This window comes from Myotis yumanensis, unplaced genomic scaffold (assembly GCF_028538775.1).
Source record: "Myotis yumanensis isolate MYYU_CA2020_CCGP unplaced genomic scaffold, mMyoYum1.0.hap1 SCAF_11, whole genome shotgun sequence".
Classification (NCBI taxonomy): domain Eukaryota; kingdom Metazoa; phylum Chordata; class Mammalia; order Chiroptera; family Vespertilionidae; genus Myotis; species Myotis yumanensis.
In genome coordinates, this window is record NW_027223762.1 from 45,635,049 (window position 1) to 45,654,105 (window position 19,057).

Sequence of the window (19,057 nt, forward strand, 5' to 3'; positions counted from 1 at the left end):
GAGGGAGACAGAGAGAGAGAGAGAGAGAGAGAGAGAGAAACATCGACACGATCAGTTGCCTCCTGTATCCCCCAAACTCGCAATCTGAGCATATGCCCTGACTAGGAATTGAACCCGCGACCTTTTGGTGTAAAGGCTGTTGCTCAACCAACTGCGCCACACCAACCAGGGCAGTCTTGTCATTTTAATGTTGAAGCATGTCACAGGTCATTTCTCACATGGTCTCTCCCTTAGTTCCCCTGAATGAAAGCAGCATCTCCTAACTGGCCCCCCTACCTCCATTCTCTCCACCTTGCAATCCAACCTCCACTGAGCCACCAGAATTATCGTTCCTGAGCAGGGCCTGGTAAACTACAGCTCACAGCTAAGTCCAGCCCATGGCCTGTTCTTTGTACATACCGTTTTATTGGAACAGAGCCATGCTCATTCATTTACATACTGTCCTTGGCTGCTTTCGCCCTGTAGTGGTAGAACTGAGTAGTTGCGACACATCCAGCAAAGCTTAAAATGTTTACCATCTGGTCCTTGACAGAAAAAGTCTGCTGGACCCTTGGTAATGTGTTCCAGAACACTCCCCTTGCTAGCTCATCCCTCCCTCCAGTGACTTGTCTCTAAGAGGAAGTCTAAGCCGCGTTCATGGGCCCTCACCTAGCTTTCCAGGCTCATCTCTCCCCCACTCCCCCCGTGCAGCCTAAACTTCATCTGCGCTGAATATGAGTCTTCCAAACACACCAGGTTCCCTTCACCTTGGACACTGCCACCCCCTTCCACACAGAAGACTTCTACCTATTCTTCAAGATTCTTCTTAAGTATCCCTTCCTTTATGAAGCCTTCCCAAATTGCCCCCTCAGTCCTATCCAAGGGTCAGGCACTAACTTATTAGAAGGTGATATCCCACCAATAAATGGCAGGTCATATACTGTCAATATGAGTCTACATATCTGTCTTCCTCACTAGACACCTTACTCTAACTGTTCTCTCCCGTTCCCTCCCCTGTTCTTCTCCAGCATAGTACCTACCATAGTATTCATGCATTTCTTTGTGAGTTTATTTCTTTAATCTCTTTCTCTAACAACTGTGAACTCCAGGAAGGCAGAACTAAGACTGTTGGATTCATCACCACATTACCATCACCTGTCTGGAGCCAGCCACATAGTAGTTGCTCTATTTGTTCAGTGAACAAATGAAAGAATGAAAAATTTTATGAATGAATCAAATACAAATGAAAGAAGCTAAGGTATCAAAGCTGTTATTTTCTGAGCATGCCGAATTCTGCTTCTGAGACCCTCTTGCAGCTCCACGGTCCAGAAGGTTGGCTGGGGATAAGCATCACAAATAACTTTGGAGCATGTATACAGCCTTAGTCACTCACTCTTGAAATCGGTGTGGAATGTTTACATAGTCCTTTCCCAGGAGAGCAAATTCAGACCCATGGAACTGGAATAAAGCCCCATGTATGATGATATCACTGAGTCCATGTTTGCACTGAATCATCTAATATCCCGGCCACACCCTCTGGGTAAAGGACATCCTCCATTCCTTACTGACTGAAAAAGGTGGGCAAGATTCCTGCAGCCCCATCCCTCTGTCCTTAAGGAGAGTGTCCTGTCTGTCTACCACACCCACACCCAGCCAAAGGCATTGTGCTCCATGCTCACATCCAGGTCGGAGACCTTGGCAAGATGGGGTGGGGTGAGGGTCAAGCAGGAATGATCCTCCCCTGCCTCGCACAGTATCTAGTACCCAGGGAAACTTCACGCTTGAAATGTGACCCTTGAGAGATGTATCATTCACTGTTTTTGATACCCAAAGCTCAAGATCAAGCAAATAATTCAGCTAAGGTGCTACTTCATATGAATATATCTATCTGTCTATCTATCTATCTATCTATCTATCTATCTATCTATCGTCCCAAAATATGTATGCACACAATGTCTATATATATATATATATATATATATATATATATATATATATATTCTATAGAATTCCATTTCCTGTGTGGCCTTTCTGATATGGACAGTGTCTTTGGTAGAGGCACATCCATAAAGGCCCTATGTGGAGGTGTGTGCACTTCATGAGAAGTTCCTAAGAAGAGCAAAGATGCTTTTCAACCAAGGCAACTTCATGAAGTTGGCAGCCAAACCCTAATTCCAGCCCTGAGCCTCAGAGATGTCAGCACCATGAACTAAGATAAACCTGAGTTACTTGTTTAAGTCAGCATTCACTCCCCATGGTCCCTACCTGTGGTCTGAACAAAGAATCTTATGTGTTAAAACACAGAGACTGTCTTTGGCTCTAGATAAATACATCTCCTCAGAGCCTGTTGAACCTGTGTCCTTTAAGCCTGGTAACAAAGCATTCATAAGGAAATGTCAGTATTTTCCACTATTGAGAACTTAAATGGCAGCAGCCAAATCATTGAGGGTTATTCCAAGCATAGGGTTGTCACCCAGCAAACCTCCTTATAATGCGTCTCCCATTTCCTATAAGATCTAAGCAACTGTCTCCTTCTACAGACTTACCTTCTACCCAATCACCTTTCCTTCTGCTCAGAGGATCAGGTGTCTCATGTCTGGTTCAAAGCTAGTGTCCCCGCCCCCTACCCACCGCAAATCCACCCACCCCACTGAGCTGGGTCCCTTTCTCTCCTCTCAAGGCTTTGTGTCACCCATGACCATACCACCCTGAGGTCCAAAGAGCAGAAACCAATTCCCTGTGCATGATTGAAAGACAATTCAGAGGAGATGTTGATATGGTCTGGATTTAACATGTAATGATCCACAGTGGGGTATCATGGAAGAAATCTTCTCTATTCCACCGAATAAAACTGACAATCCAAAACACCTATCAGGGACTTGTTAGTGATTTCTAACCGTCTTTATGGAAGCTGTCCAGAACATGGGGAGAAACATTTCAGATCTGTGTGAAAGAAGAAAATCAACATACAGATACTTCTCCCAGTGTGCAAGGTGCGTTTGTGGCCACTTTGTGGGGCCTCCTCTGGCTCTTCCCCTCCCCATTTATAACTAACAGGCCTTTTCCATCTCTAAAATATTTCCTCTACCTAACACCCCAGTGGTCAACTTCTCTCCCTGATACTTTCAGAGCCAAACTTCTGGAAAGAACGGTCTATGCTTGGCGTCTCCACTTCCTCTCCCTACATTTGCTCCTCAACCACCTTGTCTTTCAAACTAAGTCACCAACAGCTCCCTAATTCCCAAATCCAAGGATATTTTCTTTCTTTCCTAGGTGATTTCCACATCCCTTGAGGTTATTGATTCCCACATTCCAGTCTCCCATTTCCTCCTACCTCTCTGCCCGGCCCCTCCCCACTGCCTCCACCAGGTCCTCTCCTCACCGTCCCTCGGGGTCAGTGTTGTGACCAAGCCCCCCACTCCCAGAGGCAATCTGGCACAGACATTGATAGCACATGCCCCGGATCCTGACTGCCTGGGCTAAAGTCCCAGGTCCATCACTTACATCTATCTGTATGACCTTAGGCAGTTACTTACTATCCCTGTGCCTCAGTTTGTTCCTTTAAAAATAGGTATAAATATAGTCTTTCCCGGCAATGGTTATTGAGAGAATTAACACACATGAAGTACAAACACAGCACACACTCAATTAGCATTAGCCATTATAATTCCTCTCCCCGTGCTCTCCACGCTCCTTGAGCAACTGAGTCACCTTGTGACTTCATTCCTCTTGCTAGAAGTTTGCATACGAATCTGCTTTAAGACCTCTCTCCTGAATGTCAAACCTACAGAACCATGTGCCCACTAGATGTGTCCCCAGGCCATCCCTGCGGTACTTCAAATTCAGTGAGTCAGAAACTGAGCTAGACATCTTTTCCTGCAAATGCTGCTCCTTCCTCCTCCTCCTCCTCCTCTGTTACCTCTCATAATGAATAGCCGTACGATCCTGCCTCTTGGTTGCCCAGGCCAACACGCCCAAGTCATCGCAGACTCCTGCCCCACCCTTCCTCCCCCGCTAGATCAGTCACCAAATCGTGTGGACTTTATTGCCAAAGTATTTCTTGAGTCTGTTCCCAATTCTCCACCCCTATTATTAGTGTCTTAGATAGAAGCTCATTATTTCTCACCTGGATGATAATAAGTAACCATAATATTAAAAATAATATTGGCCACTATTATCACATGCCAATTATGGGTTGATCAGTGTAATAGACAGTTTACATACTTCATTGTACACAATCCTGACCACTGTCCATACCATCCATGTGGGAGGAATTATAGTCCCTGTTTTCAGATGAGAACACAGAGGCTCAGAGACATTTAATTAACAACCTAAGCTACACAAAGACGTTGTGGGGTTGGGATGTAGGCTGAGGTCTGGCTGACTTCACCTCAGCTTTCCCCACTCTATAAGCCGCACTGGTGTCCTAACTTGTCTTCCTGCCACCAGTCTTATTCCTCTTCGATATCAACTCTATGGCCAGAGAGGTCTATTTTCACAATGAAACTCTGACCCTGTCTCTCTTTTGTGTGAAATCCTGCCGTAGCTCCCCAGTGCCTGCAGAATAAAACAAATTCTTCAGCAAGGCTGTTCCTGATGTGGTCACTTTGTCCATTTACAGATCTGTCTCCCTGCTCTCCAACCTTCCTCCCTCCCGTCCTTCTTTGGAGCATACCCAGCCATGCTGTCCTCCTCGCCCGTCCCTCTGCGCGGGATGCCCTTCTCTCATCAGACCAGATGCCTCCAGTTCAGCCTCCTAGATGCACGTCTTCTTGGAACCACCTGCTGTCCAAACTGAGTTCATCTAGGCACCCCTCACCTGGTTGCCCAGGACACTCTGTGATGGCCTGCAGCACAGCATTTGAGAGCGGCGCGACATTCACTGATCAAGCACCTACTATGTGCCAGAGTTCCCATTAGACTCCAGTGATTTGGGAATCAACAAGACATGTGTCATGCTCTCCGAGAACTCACTTTCACGAGAGAGACGGACAGTACAGGGCTGCGCTACTTCCTCTGATTCCCATACCCACGCTGGACTGCTAAGGTTCTTGAGTAGGAAGAGCATCTTGTTCATCCTTGTGTCCCCAGGGCCTAGAACAGTGATGGCGAACCTATGACACGCGTGTCAGAGGTGACACGCGAACTCATTTTTTTGGTTGATTTTTCTTTGTTAAATGGCATTTAAATATATAAAATAAATATAAAAAATATAAGTCTTTGTTTTACTACGGTTGCAAATATCAAAAAATTTCTATATGTGACACGGCACCAGAGTTAAGTTAGGGTTTTTCGAAATGCTGACACGCCGAGCTCAAAAGGTTCGCCATCACTGGCCTAGAACGTGCTGGGCACACAAGGGTGTCAGTCAACACTGACGGCTTGAGCTGAGCAGACACGCAGAGCTACCAAACTATCTGTGAGCACACAAGCCCACCCCCAGGAACACTCCACTTTCACGTGTGTCTTCTCCAGACTCTGAGCGTCCAGGTCGTTGTCTGCATTTTCACGAGGTCCTCCCAGTGCACCCTGCTGCTCTGACATGCAGCAGGCTCTGACATTGGAGAATTTCCAGGCCAGCCTTCCCTGCCCCTGTAACTGACCTGCTGCGAGAAGAAGGCACCAAGTCCCCACAGCAGGGAAGTGGCGGTGCTGACCCCGCACGGGCTCACGGTCCATCTCGCTGCCGCAAAGGGAGCTGCTGTCAGGGCTGCTCAGCCATGTGGCACACAGCACAGGAGCTTCAGGAAGCAAACGCACGTGTCTTCCAGGGAGAGCCTTCCCCGTCCCCTCCCACGGGCAGCGGGGGCCTGTCCTGTCCTAACAAGATGAGCGAGTGAAAGGACAAGCCAGCCGTGTCTGTGTGCGTGCCCAGGGCAAGACGGCCGCAGGCAGCCCTTTTGATCGGGGTCCCTGTGCAGAAACAAGATCCCCTGAAAGCTGTTCCCTGCCGTCTGAGTGACACAGGCAGGAGGGCACAGGGCAAAGTGGAGAGGCTTAAATTACAGCAGGTGTTCGGTCGAAGCCTTCTTTTCCTCCCAAGTTTATGGGGACTTTTCTGCTGAGCGGCATTTCCACCTCCTCTGGGGGGGCGGGGGCGGGGGACAAAGTGCAAGCAGCCCAGGTGATCAAAGAGGGGGCGGGAGGAGGAAAGGTGAGGTGCTGAACCCCAGAGCAGAGAGCTTCCAACTGTCCCCGGGGCGGACTCAGACATCAGGCAGGGGCGAGGGGAAGGGGGGAACCTGGGAGGAAATAGTTGTTTCCTCCCTGGCCACAGCAGCCCGCACACCTGGACTTTCCTTTCTGAATGCTAGATTTTCTAAAAGCATCTTTGATGATAATATGACCATCCTGAGACTAGCAGCGGTTCTCAACCTGTGGGTCTCGAACAATGAAAATACATCCTGCATATCAGATATTTACATTACGATTCATAACAGTAGCAAAATTACAGTTATAAAGTAGCCACGAAAATAATTTTATGGTTGGGGGGCACCACAACATGAGGAACTGTATTAAAGGGTCGTGGCATTAGGAAGGTTGAGAACCACTGGTGGTGAAGGGCTGGGAGTCCAGTGGCCTGAATATGATCCCAGGTCCACCTCTGGGCTATGGGTGGGACCCTTTCTCCTCCTCTGATACCAACCTCAGAGGGTGGCTGTGGGGATCGCTGCAAAACAGGCACATAAAGTCCTCAGCATGGGGCCTGGCACCTACCCCAGGTGTCACTACTATAAGCCAACACTAGGAACCACCCATGGGACCACATTCCCTGGAGGGAGGATGCTCGGAAGAGACCACCCTTCCCTCTACGTCTGTTCCTGACTCCGGGCTGGATTGGGTCTTCCTCTGACCTGGCCCTGGTCCACTGCGCTGAGTTGGTCTGTTTTCTTGTCTGTCTCCCCATTCAGGCCACGAGCACCTTGAGTCAGAATGTGACTTTCATGCTAGAACATTCGTTCGCTCATTTGTCACTCACTATGTACTAGCAGGTCACTAAGTGGTGAGTAAATGAATGCAGTCTGGGGACAACCTATAGAAACACCTATATAGAACATCCAACCAACAAGCATATGTAGTCCTAGCTGGTTTGGCTCAGTGATTAGAGTGTCGGTCTGCGGACCAAAGGGTCCCGGGCTCGATTCTGGTCAAGGGTGTATATCTTAGTTGCAGGCCCCTCCCTGGCCTGGGGCCCTGGTCAGGGCTCATGCAGAAGGCAACCAATTAATGTGTTTCTCTCACATCAATGTTTCTCTCTAGAGTCTTTCCCTCTCTCTTCCTCTTTCCCTAAAAATCAATGGAAAAATATCCTCAGGTGAGGATTAACAACAAAAATAATAATAAATAAAAAGAAAACAAGCATATGTACCTGTCACCTGTGGTGAAACCTATGCAAAGGCTTTGGGTTCAAAAAGAACTGCAAGTGTGAACTTGACCTCCAGGAAATGTGTCCATCCTGATAGTTATCTGGTGGGTCACATGCTGAGTTTATTTAAGACAGATCTGATCTCTACCTGTGTGTGTGTGTGTGTGTACATATCTCTGTCTCTGCCTCTCTCTCTCTCTCTCTCTTTCTCTTCCTCCCTCCCCCCTTCCATTACTTCTGCTCGCCCTCCTTCCCTCTAAGTCCTGAAAAACTTATCAATTACTTAGCAATTCATCGAGACTTTTGGATGCTCTAAAAGTAACATTCACAAGTCCAAACTGGGAAGGGGCCATCACAGTTCATCAGCCAGGGCTTTGAAAAGCAAACAAAACAACAGTCCCCGACCATGGAGCACAGCTTTGTTTGTGACTATGGCTTCTTTGCTTACTGGAGAGTGTCCCTCCCCTGGCCCCTGGGCTCCAGTCCCACTGCCCCAGGAGGAAGCAGGCCAGCAGAGACAGGAGGCAGGGCCACCATTCAAAGAGCCCAGCACACCTGAGCTTTAAATGTCACCCCACTGTCTCCCAATAGCAGGAACAGACTCCCGGACCTCCCCAGGCCCATTTCCAGCGGCCTAATCCCACCATCACCTCCACGTCTGCCAGGCCCTTCCTTGGCTCTGGGCCGTGTACATGCAGATTCCTATCTGTAACAGCCACGATCGCCAGTCCCACCAAACCCAGCAAGCTCCTACATTAAGACCAGCTCAAATATCTTCCCTCTAAAGCAGCAGTTGCTGGTGGTCCGTGAGGTCCGAAAGGTTGGTGACCGCTGCTCTAAAGCCTTTCCTGACTCCTCCAGCAGAGACTGTGGCTGGTTCCTTTGAGCTCCCAGATCTCTCCTATTCTATTTAATACACCCTGGTGACCTGTTCATGTGTCCATCACATCATGGACTGTGACCCTGATGATGAGGACCATGTCCTCATCACGTTTGTGTCTAACACAGAGCTGCTCACCCCCCAAGCACACCCTAACACCTCAAGATCCCATTGCCACTCTAGTCTAATCTGGTCCAGAGTATATGCCCCTTATACCACCAAACAGGACTTCCCATAGAGTCAAACATGAAGGTACGTTTCACAGGGAATAGTCCAAGACCTAACAGGGTGAGGTATCTGTCCTAGAACCAGACACACAAGCAGAAACCAGCTTCATTAAGAATCTGGTCAGTTAAGTGGTGCTTCCCAAGAGGGCAGCCAACAAAGTGTGACATCAGAGGTCTGGAAGCCTGGCCCCAGGCCTGACAGGCCCTGCTGGGCTAGTTTATCTTCTGGACCAGGCTATGAAAGCCTCCCTGAAAATGCAAGAGATGCCCAAAGATCTTGGGTCTGACTTTTCCTCCAGGCATTAGCACCCCAGAGAAGGGCAATCTGTTTCTCAGATCAGGCAGCTGGTGACTCTGGAGACCAGGATAATGCCAGCAGGCAGTAAGAGTCTCCATCTGAAGGGAAAAGGCATGGGGGGTAGGGGGGAGGAGGGTCTGAAGGGTCTCTGATGTGTTGATGGGCAGGGAAGTCTGACCCTGTCCACCCTCAAAAGCAGGCTTGCTAGAGTATTTCTGCGACCCCGAACAAAACTGCAAGGCATTGCATGCACCAGGGAACCTCATCCCACTGAAGTTTGGGGGGAAATCTGCCAAAAAAAGCAAATTAGGGGGATCACAGCTGTGCGGAGCAGCTGTGGAGGAAGCCAGAGTACACAAAGGTGCAGGTAGTTTGGCAAGGCAGTCTGGCCTACCAAGCAAGTGGCCAAGGCACCAGCAACAAGGCACTCAGCTTTCAAAGCCCAGGGCTGCATTCAATGAAATAAAAGGTTCCAAATTGGTGAAGTGATCCGCCATAACCTAGTATCGGGTGTCACACACAACGCACACAGCAGGTCAGTGCCTGGTTCAAGCCTAGTTCTCCAAAACGCCATATGGGTCATTAAATTCTCTTAACAAGGTTTACCTTTAATATATAAATGTTCCTCGTAATACTTGGAGAGAAGGCGTACTCTGCACCTGGTCGAGTATAAGGTAGGAGACCCAGCTGGTGGCATTCACCCACCCGTCCCACATTCGCTGACAGGCGTCACCAATATTTATGTGCTAGGTGCACACTGCAGGGGGCACGTGCTTGGAAAGGACAAGGCTGCAGTCAGGTAGTTCCTGCCCCAACTTTGCACCTCTCTCCTCCACGCAGCTATGTTGACTCCACACCCCAGCTCCAAAGGGTTAATGCTCTTCTGACCCTGACCAGGCAAACATAAGGCTTCATTTAGCATCAAGTTCATTGGTGCTGACCTGGCACTGTGACAGGGGACTGACCCAATGTCCTGTTCCTCTGTGGCTGAGGGCAGGGTAAGGAGGAGAGAAAAGGAGCAGGAATTGTAAAAAAAATAACGCCACAGTGCTAGGTCTCAAGTACGGTGTAGGTGGAAAGCCCAGTGGATTACAGCTCTTATTAATGCACATAAAGCTCAGCTCACGCTTATTGAGCACTTACTATATGCAGAGCATTAGGTTATGCCCTTTACCTGCATTATGTGAAGAGATATCTGTGTGAATCCTGGCCCTACCCCTCATTCACTGTGTGACTTTGGCCAAGCTCCTTAGCCTCTGTGCCTCCATTTCTTTGTCTGCAAAATCTATACTAATAAAAGGGTAATATGCTAATTAGACCGGGTAGCGCAGCCCTGTACTGTGTGGGCAGGACATCCTTCCAGACAAAGCCACAGCGGCAGCAGCAGCAGCAGTGGGGTGACGGGGGCGGCACCTTCCCCTGATCAGCCTGGTTGCCTCCCTCAGAGGGAGGCCAGACTGCGGCTTAGGCCCACGGGGAGCAGGCCTAAGCCATCAGTAGGACATTCCTTGAGGGCTCCTGGATTGTGAGAGGGGGCAGGCTGGGCTGAGGGGAGCCCCCCCCCCAGTGCATGAATTTCGTGCACCGGGCCTCTAGTAGTACTAACTTTAGAGCGTTGTTATAAGGATTAAATGAGTAAAAGCATAAAATGCTAAACCTAACCATGTCCTGGCACAGAATAAGCACTCAGTACTAAAATGAACAATTATTATCCCTTTAGTTAGTCACACTACTTTGCAGATAAAGCAGGCTGTTTCTGCTTATTTTACCAATATGTCTTTGAGAGAGTGAGTCAACTTGCTCAAGGCCACGGAGTTAATAAGTGGCAGAGCTGGGACCTGAACCCAAGCAGCCTGACTCCAAAGCCCACAATCTTAAGCACCACCGTGAGCATGGCACTGTGCTAGGTTCTAGGTCCATAAAGAGCCGTGGGAGATGAACTAGGGATCCCTACACAGTGCAGTACACACTACACAAGAGATATATTAAAAGGAAAAGGGCGGCGGGGGAGGACTAGGGCTCCAGTAACAGGGAGCAGCAGTCTGCAGGACCTGAAGAATGCTCCACCCACAAGGGGACTTGAGTTCTAGCCCCAAGAATGATGAGAAATTTGCCAGCCAAGGAGGAAGGGAATTCCAAAAAGTCAGAACCTAGAATAGCAAAAGAATAGTGAGTTGGGCCCCAGCTGATTTGGCTCAGTGAATAGAGAGTCAGCCTGCGGACTGAAGGGTCTCGGGTTAGATTCCGGCCAAGGGCATATGCCCAGGTTGCAAGTTCGATCCCCAGTAGGGGAGCGTGCAGGCAGCAGCCAATCAATAATTCTCTCTCATCATTGATATTTCTGTCTCCCTCTCCCTTCCTCTCTGAAATCAATAAAAATATATTTTTTAAAAAAGAATAGTGAATTGGGTGGTATGGTAGGGCAGGCACCCACAGCATAAAGTTAGGCTGGGAAGGTAAGTGGAGGCCAGTCATGAACAGCCATGTGTGCCAACATCAGAAGTTAGATTTTATCTGTGAGACAGTGATTTGTCAACTTTATTATGGACAGGATCTACCTTCGTAAAACAGGTGTAGATTCCCACCCCTGCTGTTAGCTCCAGGGGCGGGGGGGGGGGGGGGGGGTAACAAGGGTCTTAAGGGACTGCAGTAGCAAGGCCTGCTGGGGTTTTAACAACAGAATTCTTGCCCAGGAATGAAGGGAGATTGGGGACAGAGGCTTGTATAATTGTCCAAACTGGAGCAGATAAGAGGGTGAGAGTTGGAAATAATAGCGCTCTTCATGAACTGCTACATGATATCAGGGTTTCTCAATCTCAGCACTATTAACATTTGGGACTGATCATTCTTTGTGCGCAGGGGTTGGGGGGGTGGGGCAGAGGCTGTCCTGTGCATCCCAGGAAATTTAGCAGCATCCCTGGCCTCTGCCCACCAGATGAGCAGCATCCTCCCCCGCTTACATGTAGACAGCCAAAAATGTCTCCAGGCATTGCCAGATGTCACTTGGGATGCGAAAGCAAAACCCTTGTTGAGAACCACTGCTTTAAATCCTCCCGTTCCTCTTTTACAGATGAGGAAATTCAGCCACAGAAAGGCCACAGCCAGGATTTAAACGCTGGTGGTCCGGCTCCAGGGCCCACACTCTTAGCCACCTAGCTCGACTGCCTTTCGGGGAGAGGGAGACCGAGCCAGCCTTCTGAAGCAGATTATAGATTTGGTGACAGACTGGATGAGAAGAGGATGGAAGAGTGAGGTTCAAAGGTGAAATGTCAGTGCTGGCCACAGAACTGGGAGAATAGTAGGTACTAAATACGTCTTTTTTAGATTTGAATAGAATCAAGATGTATTGGCTCCAAAAGGAAAAAACTTGGTCGTGCCCCCCCCCCCCCCCCCCCCAAGCCAGCAAGAAGTGGTGGGTTCCTGCTCAGACTGGAGAGAGGAGCCCTCTGTAGGACTAGGTGTGGATATGTCCTACAAACCAGCTGGTACCCAAACCCCGGCTGGGCCCCTTCCCAGCTGTGTGGCCCTGGACTCCTTAGTTAACCTCTCTGCGCCTCACTTAGCCCTTTGCAAAACAGGAATGAAAGTTGCTACTCTTAGACTCCATGTGAGAACTCAGGGAGTTAAAAGCAAAATGCCAAGCTTCCCATGATGGTGTCGCCCACCCCCCTCGCCTTGGGGAACCGTCCTTATTACCTCCTCGGCCCAGTGAACGTCTGCATCCAGTACTCCTCTCCACGCCCCCACCCCCCACCCGCCCCCACCCAATCATTGGGAACCTCAGAGCCGCAGGGAGCCCGCTGCGCCTCTCTCCACCAGCAGAGCGTCCCCCCAGGGCTTTAGGCGGCGCCCACAGCCTATTCACTCCCCAGTCTGCTCTGATTGCGGGGTTCTGGGAGTCGCCAAAAGCGCGTGGCGAGCTGGGTGCCTCCGAAAGGAGCCAGATAACTGAGTTCCACGTGAGCCACGGACGTTGCAGGCAGGTCCGCACCCGGCCGGCGCGGGTCAAAGCCAGTCCCTGCTGCGGGCCGGCCAGCCCAGTCGCTGCCCCCGGAGACCCAGGGCAGAGAGGCGCCGAGATTTGGAAAGCACCTACCCCGAACCCAGGCTGCAAAGGCAGGGAGCTGAGAGTTATTGGACCCGAAAGAAAGAAAGGGAAAGAAAGAAAAAAAAAAACGCAGGGGGCGGGGGAAGCAACAGGAAAGTAGGAGGAAGAGGAGGCAAAAAGAAAGCGCTGGGAAGCAGAGTTCGCGGGGGCACCCAGCCTCCAACACCTGGGCAGGGATGGGGACGTAGCTGCGGCTTCGGGTCAGAAGTGCTCGGGGCGCTTCCGCAGAGGGGGCGCTGGGGAGGCGCGGGGGGCTGGGGATGCGGGGCGTCCCGGCGCCCCGGGCGCGCTCTCGGGCGCCGCTTACCTTCGCCAGGGCCGCCCGCACGCACTTCCGGGGGCTGCGCGCGGGGGGCGCGGGGCCGAGCCGGGGGACCTGCGGCGGGTCCCCCAGGGAAGAGCGGGACTAACCGGTGCCTGAGGCTGGGGCCGGCGGGGCGCCTGGGAGAGAAACCCCAATGGAGGAGCCGCCGGGGACTGCGCGGGGAGCGGGGTCCCGGCCTCGGCGCTCGCCGGCGATCGCGCCGAGTCCCGCAGACGCCGGAGGAGCCCGAGTCAGTGGGAGGAAAAGGTTGTCTCATTTCCTTCGGTCTCCCCACTCCTCCGCCCCCTCGGCTCCGGACCTGCCCTCCCTCTCCCCCGCCCCCTTCCCCTCGCCGGCGGCCCGTGTGGGCTCTGGGAAGACGCGAAACCTGAACGGCTGCAGCGTGCGGGCGCCTCCCTCCTGGCCAAGTTAGTTCACGCTCCCAGCCTCCTGCCTGCTTCCACGCGCTTCCGACAGTCCCCAGGGCCCCGACAGTTCCCCGTCGGCAGTGCCCCTGTCTGGGTGCTCTGGTCTGTCCCCGCTGGGATGAGCCCAGACTTAATAGCAGACCTCAGTGCCTGCCAGCATCCTTCCTCTCGTTCCTGTGCCGCTGCCTGCTTTGAGCCTGTAAAAACCACTCTACCCAGGCAGGAAATAAATACTTACTTTGTTAAATTTGATCAACTTTTTTTCCCCCAGTGGGGCATTTAAAACCTGATGTATAATCTCGAAGGAGAGTTCATTTTGATTGGAAGGAGAGCAGTCTTTGTTTGTCCTTGCTCATTCAGGGTGGGGTTTTGAGTATTGAATGAGTGTTGAAAGCCTAATAGGCCCTGAGCTGGGCAGAAATGAACCAGAAGGGAATATTGTTCCTAAAATCGACATAGGTGATTAGTACAGACAGATAGCAAGGGTGCTGTGGTCTCTTAAGAGATAGGTCGAGAACTTTCTGTGGAGTAAAGACAGCCTGGGCAGCGGCAAGAAGGCATGAGAAAGCCCCATGGGGAGGCAGTCCAGCAGAGAACCCAGTCAGGATGGGAAGTGGTGGGGGGCAAAGAGGGAAGAGAATGTTGAACCAGTCCATCAAGGGAGGATAGAGCAGCAGGGAGCAGTGGGGTAGCATTGATAAGACCTCCTGACCAAGATCCTAGAGCAGTGGTTCTCAACCTTCCTAATGCCGAGACCCTTTAATACAGTTCCTCATGTTGTGGTGACCCCGACCATAAAATTATTTTTGTTGCTACTTCATAACTGTAATTTTGCTACTGTTATGAATCATAATGTAAATATCTGATATGCAGGATGTATTTTCATTGTTACAAATTAAACATAATTGAAGCATAGTGATTCATCACAAAAACAATATGTAATTATATATGTGTTTTCCGATGGTCTTAGGCGACCCTTGTGAAAGGGTCATTCGACCCCTAAAGGGGTCTCGACCCACAGGTTGAGAACCACTGGCCTAGAGGCTCATGGTGACAGTGGGTGACCAGAAGCCCAGAGCATCTCCACAGCTGCTAGTCCACGTGTGGTCCTGGGACTGGTAATAGTAACATCACCTGGGAGTGTGTTAGATATGCGGACTCTCCAGCTCCCTATGTTTTACTGAGTCAGAACCTGCATGTTAACAAATCCCCAAGGATTCAAAAGTTCATTAGCATTTTGGAACCACTGCTCTTTACACCACTGACTGTATATTACTGACTGCATATTAGAAACACCTGGAGAGATTTAAAAACCAATATGAGTCCCCTGCTCCACCCCCACAAATGCATATTTAATTGGTCTGGGATGGGGCTACAACATCAGTATTTTTTAAATGCTTTCCAGATGACCTAATGTAGTCAGAGTGGAGAACCACTGTCCTAGACTTATTCAAAGAACACCTGTGTGGGGGGGAAACTACAATGACAAGTTGTAGCCCTAATACAGAGACAACCGTCACCTGGAAAGGGCCTCTGTTTAGGGAACCAGATTCTAGCTTCAGATGGCCACTAAATTACTGTCTGAACGTGGACCAGTACTCCCTTATCAGGCCTCAGTTCCCTTATCTGTAAAATACACATCTGACTAACTTTACACTCTACCTCCTGGGATGCTGCTGGGGTCCAGCCCCAGCAGGTCCAGGGGTCCCCAAAGGTGTGGACAGAGTCGGCAAAGAAGGAATGACATGAAGGCAGTGTTCAGTTCATCAGAGAGTTGGGTTCTCTAGCCAGGATCTCCAGCCAAGTTCTGTAGCCATGTTCTCTCGCTAGGTTCTGTTTCTAGGTTCTGTGTAGGATCTCCAGCCAAGTCCTGTCTCTAGGTTCTGTCTTCTGTTTTCTTGTTACATCTGTATTTATACCAGTTGATTTTAATCCTATCAATTTCTATTCCAAAGGTTAGGGTGTTTCTTATCTCCATTCCAGGGAGTAAAGATTATGTAGCTTAAGCATGATTGTTTGTAGTTAAAGTGATTAACTACCCGCCTGGCACTTAGTTAAGGGGTTTTATCTCCTCCCTAACTTCAGGGAAAAATCCCCACCTGGGGAAACAACCTTTCTCGGAGAGGTGACCTTGGTTAAAACACATAGCGCTAAGGGGAGCAAACATATCAAGAACAGTATGCTACATACTCCAGGTCCCCTGAAACATATGCTGTGCAGATGTTTCTTCTCTGCAGCGACTGTGTCAAGCAGCAAGGATGGACCGGCTCCCGGCAGGATGCAAAGTGTCATCAGAGCTTCCCTGACTCCCCAGTTTTATCAGCAACCAAGGAAGTGGTGGTGTTGAGAGGAGGGTTTTCCTGGTGTAGTATTGTGTGTACCTGCCATGTACACATCCATGCATGAACACCAGAGGTCAAAGGATTGTGTGCCAAGCACAGGGCCACACACATAATTGGTGCTCCATAAATATGTACTAAATGAATGAATGAATAAATAGGGCACAAATGCCAGGAGGTGGCATAGACTTTCTGTGGTGAACTGGCCCCAATCCAGAGCCTCTGCATTTGCCCCCTGAGCCAGAGGAAGGATATTTGGAAGCACTGTGACCCGTAAATCTAGCTTTGGATTTAAAACTACTGCTATTAAGAACTGCTAACACTTGTTGAATGCTTAGCACATACCAGTCATTGTATATACTAAGCATTGTATGTACTAATTTGTATATACTCATCCTAATATATAAAAAGCCAGGGGCTGTCACGACCAAAACAACCCATTCGGACTACCAAACAGCAGGCTGAGTGGGCCGACCAGGCCAGCAGAGGGGGGGCAGATGGGGGCGACCAGGCTGGAAGGGGGAGGCAGTTAGGGACAACCAGGCTGGTGGGGAGGGGGGGGGCAGTGAGGAGCAATCAGGTTGGCAGCAGGGGGCAATTAGGGGTGACCAGGCCAGCAGGGGTAGGGGGGCAGTTAGGGGCAACCAGGCAGACAGGCAGGTGAGTGGTTAAGAGCCAGTGGTCCAGGATTGTGAGAGGGATGTCCCAGATTGGAGAGGGTGCAGGTTGGGCTGAGGGCCCCCTCCCACCCATGCACAAATTTTGTGCACCAGGCCTCTAGTTTTATTACAATGATGAAGGTACTGTTGAACCCTTGCACTCCAACTGGTTAAAGAATCACAGACATGGAGGATGTGAACTGCCATCTAGAGCAGCCTTTGCCTCTTGTGCAACTGGACACAGGTGGCTGGAGAGCCCCACTGGAGCATCTTACAGGTCATTCTCTAGAGCATGCATCCTTGAAGGAAGGGTTTTAGAATGACCATTCCAGGGCCCTACAGAAACAGATGCTCCCAGAAGCTATCTGGGAACCCATGGGTCACAGCTAAGCCTTGGAAAGGGACTCCTCAAAGCTACCCACTTCATGGGTGCATATGTGTGTGTGCGTACATGAGGGTGCACATACTGCCTTTTAACCAGAGCCTCTGAGGTGCCAAACCCCAGTCCTTTTCAGATATATTTCTTTTCATCCTGACAGGTTAAGCACCCTTGTTTTCTTATTTTATAAACTAGAGGCCTTATGCACGAAATTTGTGCACTGGGTGGGGGGTCACTCAGCTCAGCATGCGCCCTCTCGCAGTCCAGGAGCCATCAGTTGGACATCCTTAGCACTGCTGCGGAGGCGGGAGAGGCTCCCACCACCGCCACTGCACCGCCAGCCTGTGAGCCCGGTTTCTGGCTGAGCAGCACTCCCCCTGTGGGAGTGCACTGACTACCAGGCGGCAGCTCCTGCATTGAGCATCTGCCTACTCGTGGTCAGTGCACGTCATAGCAACCGGTCATTCTGCTGTTTGGTCAATTTACATATTAGCCTTTTATTATATAGGATAAACTGAGACATCATAAAATGAAGATCTGTTTGTCGCTGCAACCCAAGTTTCTTGTGTCCAAGACACCATAGGCAACCTGCACATTACACTTAATCCTCACCTGGGGAGTGTTTTGAAATAACACGTTGGGCTCCAGACCAGACCCGTTGAATCAGAATCTCCAGGGGTGGGGCTTTTTTTTAAACCTCTGTAGGTAATTAAAACATGCAGTGAGGTTTGAGCACTGCTTCTATAGGAAATGCAGAGACAGAGCGTAGGCCCTAACAGATGAGCAGCATACAAAACAGCAAGGAGCTCATTCTAGTAGTGATCGCCATAAGTCATCAGGAATAGAAAAATGTCAAAATTGCTCCCTGGCCCACAGCATCCTAAGACAATGCCAGGCTGAGGAAAATTCTTGGATGTATCTCAACCTTGAGTGAGTGAGGTCATCCCCACATGGTCAAGGGTAGGAGTTCTCGTTCCATCTCCAGAAAGCACAAATGATTGGAACCAGAATCCTTGCCCCTTCTCCTGTGGCACTGCTGTTTACAAGAAGCCTTTAAACAGTCAGTGCTTATGCATTCCAGAAGTGGCCAATGACCTCCAGGAGCAAGGCAGCCATGTGAACCGAATAATGAAAGACCAAGGAAAGTGCCTCATGGCCCAACGAGAGGCTAATGGATGGGCAGACAGAGACCAATGTGCCACCATTAGTTACGTCACTTCAGGAAAATCAGGAGGCCAGGACTTAAATGTTTTGCCCTACGGTCATTTCATATTTGTTCACCCTAGCAAAAGTAAGCTTGAAAAGAAAACGGGTACTTGTTTAAAATACTAGAGAAGCAGGACGATTTCTTTTTCTTTCTTTTTTAACCCACTGTTTCACTTTTGCCATTTAATTCCCTGGCCAAGTAATGGGATTTATGTTAAGGTCCATGGATAGACATTAACCAGGAGGCATTTAAATTCATTCATTCCACAACAGCCTGCTGAAATGAAACTGGTCATTTGATAGTCTTAGCCACTAACACCTCCTAGACACCAAAGGTCGAAGAAGACAGCACCGCCCATGTACAGTCCAACTTTTTACAAGGTCTAATGGATGCCTTTAATCACCAAATAAATCAATGTTGACGGTTGTGCCCCCTTGAAGCCCTAGCTTCCAGATGTAGACAACTAAATTATAAAATCCATGTTCGCCAGGCCTTCTGTTCCTTTTCAGAGAGCGATGTCTTTCCTGTACTGAGGAATATGAGGGGATGCTGGGAACACCATGTCGGTTGTTTCAGTGAAATTTTAATAGGAATAAAAATCCCAGAGAATATCAGTGCACAGCCCAGTCCCCACAGTGTTCTAATCACCTCCCCCACCTTTCTTAAAATGTTTTGTGCCCAGAAGGGATGAGATCATGAGGAACGAGCATCAATTAAGCACGTCTTCAATCTACTTTGAAGTGGGAGCTTATCTTTCATTGAGTTATTTCCTCATGGCCCCAGTCAGTAGACTAGAGACCTAACTACTCTTGGCTAAACCACTTTATCTTGCTCGGAGGTAATAGAGTAGAAATCAAAATATTTCTCTAGCCAGTTGCTGCTG

The 19,057-nt window shown here is 49.7% G+C and overlaps 1 protein-coding gene across 6 annotated transcripts in view; it reads right to left on the minus strand.

The window, feature by feature from the left end:
* EVA1A (eva-1 homolog A, regulator of programmed cell death) overlaps window positions 1–19,057 on the minus strand; it is a 65,713-nt gene that overhangs the window by 41,771 nt on the left and 4,885 nt on the right. The window contains exon 1 of one of the 6 annotated variants that reach the window (XM_070429566.1): window positions 13,733–13,763. The exons of 2 other annotated variants lie outside the window; for them this stretch is intronic. The gene's annotated coding sequence lies outside the window, so the exon portion shown is untranslated. Of the gene's footprint in view, window positions 1–5,582; window positions 5,666–13,165; window positions 13,457–13,732; window positions 13,764–19,057 lie in introns of those variants that run through there. 3 more of the 6 variants (XM_070429567.1, XM_070429562.1, XM_070429565.1) reach the window with 3 other exon arrangements.